Here is a 3,801-nt window from a genome sequence, read left to right on the forward strand (position 1 = left end):
AAGAAGAAATAAAAATTAAATTTTTTCTATAACTACAAAACAGCAGTAATTAAAACGATGCCTAGAAGAACCTATGGGTTACATCTAATTCAGAGCTCAAGGAAAAATGCATAGTCTTATATGTATATGATAAACAGAAAAGATAAAAATACATGTATTTTTACATGTTGACCATCTTTCATTACATGCAGATTTTACATGTAGATTATCAAATGGTTGAAAATAGAAATGATAGAAAAATTAATAGAAAATAGATAAGAAAAGAAAACCAAGAGTAATGGGAGAATTAGTAAGCATAAACTGAAAACAAAGAGAAAAATGAAAATGATAGTAATGATAAGCCCAAGAATTTCAGTACATACATACAGACATACAGACACCTACTATTACCTAGTCTAATTTCAACAAACAAGAAAGCACAAATAAACAATCTAAGAAATTATAAGGGGAGAAACTTTAGGAATCCTAAGCCTGAATTTAATGTGACTCTAAAAATCTGAAGAGATCATTTTCTTCAAAATATAAATTGCCAAAACTTATATAAGAATGGAAATTCAAAAATCAATTACTCTAGAGGAAATACAAAAAAATTGTTAAAGTTGACAGCTCCCCAAATCAGTGAAATTAGATGATTTGACAAGAGAATTATATCAATCTTTTTTTTTAAAGATTTTATTTATTTATTTGACAGAGTGAGATCATAAGTAGGCAGAGAGGCAGGCAGAGAGAGTGAGAGGGAAGCAGGCTCCCTGTTGAGCAGAGAGCCCGATGTGGGACTTGATCCCAGGACCCTGAGATCATGACCTGAGCCGAAGGCAGCGGCTTAAACCACTAAGCCACCCAGGCACCCAGAATTCTATCAATCTTTAAGAAACAGGTAATGCCACTGTTCTGTCAAACTATTCTACATCAGGGAAGGATAAAGAAGACTTTCAGTCCTCTGCTTTAAACTACTGTAACATTGATTCACAACAACAACAAAGATTACATTAATAAAGGAAATATAATTCATGAATGTCAATGCAAAATCCTTAAGAAAATATTAAAAGAACACTATACAACAAGCCAGTCACCTTAACCTCAAAATGCAAGAGTGGATAAAATTTATTGAGTTGATTAATGTAAATCATCATTGAGGAACTTCTGGGGGAGATGACAGAGTAGGACGATCCTAAGCTCAACTTCTCCCATGGACACAACTAGATTACAGCCACATTAGTGTAAAAAACCTAGAAAATGACTGGAAGACTGGAAGAACAGACTCTCCACAGATAAATGTAGAGAATAGGCCATGTAAACGAGGTTATGAGGTGTGAGGACACAGCTGGGAGCCAAACAGACCCATAGGACTGTTCATGTAAGGGCAGGACATGATGGTACAGAGAGGGGGAGGTACAGATCCCCACATGTAGCTCACAGATGTAGGGTACCCACACGGGGAAGACAAATCCCCATAACATTTGGCTTTGAGAACTGGAGGGGCCTGGCTATCTGAGTTCTTACAATCAGTAGTATTTTGCAACTGGAACTTTAAAATTCAGTTGGTGCTTGGCTTTGGGAGAGCTAGATCAAGAGAAAAACGAGTTTCCACCCTTAAAGAGACAGTATAACAAGCAGCCCCTACAGAGACAGGGGAACCGAGATCCCCAGATACCTCCAGAGATACACCCAGCCTAGGTCCAGGGACACTTGCAGGAACCAGATTTCTACCCAGGTTGGGAAAAACAAACCCCACCTTGGTGAGCTTCAGGAGATCTGCCCCTCCCAACTTGGCCATCCTAAGTAGGCATTTTCTTGGGCTGCTGCCCGCTTCCTCCAACAGAAGATCAGCATGAATCTTGCTGACCCTGTGTACCCTGTACCTGCATTGTTCTGCAGATTAGCCCCTTCCATAATGCCCTTGGCCAGAGTCCACCCAAAACAGAGCCACAAACTAGCAGTGTACAAGCAGTCCCAAAGGGACCAGCACCACTTCAAAATGACTCCTTCTCTGGAGAGAGGGGAAGATAAACACACACACCACACACACACACACACACACACACACACACACACACAGAGTCCAACTGCAACTCTAGCAATGGGGAAGGGGCAGACATCAGGTATCACTGCAGGACATGTCCACCAAGTAAAGCTTCTCAGGGAACAACACAGGGAAAACACTCTGCTGCTTGGTGATACTGCATTCAGGCAAACAACAGCCCTATCTTTCAAGCCCAGAGAGGCTACACATTGGCCCACTAATAACACATGGTCCCAACTAGGCCCACAGTAGGCACAGGAGACCATTGCAGATGGCTGAATTGAAGGCAAATGCAGCTCAGCCACAATAGTGGGGCTAACACAACATACACAGGGGACCGTATGAGGCACCAGATTCTGGTGAACAGGGGACATTACACTGCAGGACACTATGGGACCTCTTCATAAGGTGACTACATTTGAGAGCAGGAGACATAGCCTACTTTCCTGACACATAAAAACAACACAGAATTAGACAAAATGAGGAGACAGAGGAACCTGCCCCAAATGCAAGAACAGGACCAGAACTAAATGCAACAGAAAGAAATAATACACCTGACATAGAATTTAAAGTAATGGTCATAAAGATACTCACTGGACTAAGCAAAGAGTGGAGGACTTCAGGGAGACCATCAACAAAGAGGTAGAAAACATAAAAAGGAACCAATCAGAGGTGAGGAACTTAAAAATTGCAATTAAAAATACACTGGATGAAATAGATAGTAGACAATAGAGAGAAGAAGAATGGATTAATGACCTTGATGACAGAGTAATTAAAACTGTCAAGCTGAACAGAAGACAAGGTTGAAGAAAGAAAAAAAAAATATAAATATATATATGAAGGGACCTCAGTGACACAGTCAAGAATAATAACATTCACATTATATGGATACCAGAAAGAGGAGAGGGAAAAGGAGAGGCAGAAAATAAAAAAAAAAAAATAGCTCAAGCGCCTGGGTGGCTCAGTGGTTTAAGTCTCTGCCTTCGGCTCAGGTCATGATCTCAGGGACCTGGGATTGAGCCCCGCATTGGGATCTCTGCTCAGTGGGGAGCCTGTTTCTCCCTCTCTCTCTGCCTGCCTCCCTGCCTACTTGTGACCTCTCTCTCTCTGTCAAATAAAAAAAAAATAATAGCTCAAAAACTTCCAAATGTGGGGAAGGAAACAGAAATCCAGATCCAGTAGGCATAGAGAGTCCACAGCAAAATCAACCTGAGGTTCACACGAAGACACAATGTAATTCAAATGGCAAAAGTAGTGATAGAAAATTTTAAAAGGAGCCAGAGAAATGAAACCCCAAAGGCTACCAGCTGTTTCTTAGCAGAAACTTTGCAGACCAGAAGAGAGTGGCATGGTAATATTCTAGTGCTGAAAGAGTAAAATCTGCAACCAAGAATACTCTATCCAGAAAGTCTATCATTCAGAGTAGAAGGAGATATAAAGTTTCTCAGACAAAGAAGATTAAAGGAATTTATCACCACTAAATCACCTTATAAGAAAGATTAAGATTAAGATTCAGAGAAAGACTCTGAATAGAAAGGGAAAATCATAAGCAGGTGTAAGTAAAGTAGAAAGCACAAAAGCAGTAAAATTAAGCATGTCTATAAAAAATATGTCAAGGGATTCACAAAAGAAAAGGATGTATAGTATGATGCCATATTTTAAAATGTGAGGAAAGGGGGACACATGGGTGCCTCAGTTGATTTGGCGTCGGACTTCAGCTTCGGTCATGATCCCCTGGAATCAAGTCCCATTGGGCTTCTTGCTCACTAGAGAGTCTG

The sequence above is a fragment of the Meles meles genome, unplaced genomic scaffold (assembly GCF_922984935.1).
Source record: "Meles meles unplaced genomic scaffold, mMelMel3.1 paternal haplotype, whole genome shotgun sequence".
Classification (NCBI taxonomy): domain Eukaryota; kingdom Metazoa; phylum Chordata; class Mammalia; order Carnivora; family Mustelidae; genus Meles; species Meles meles.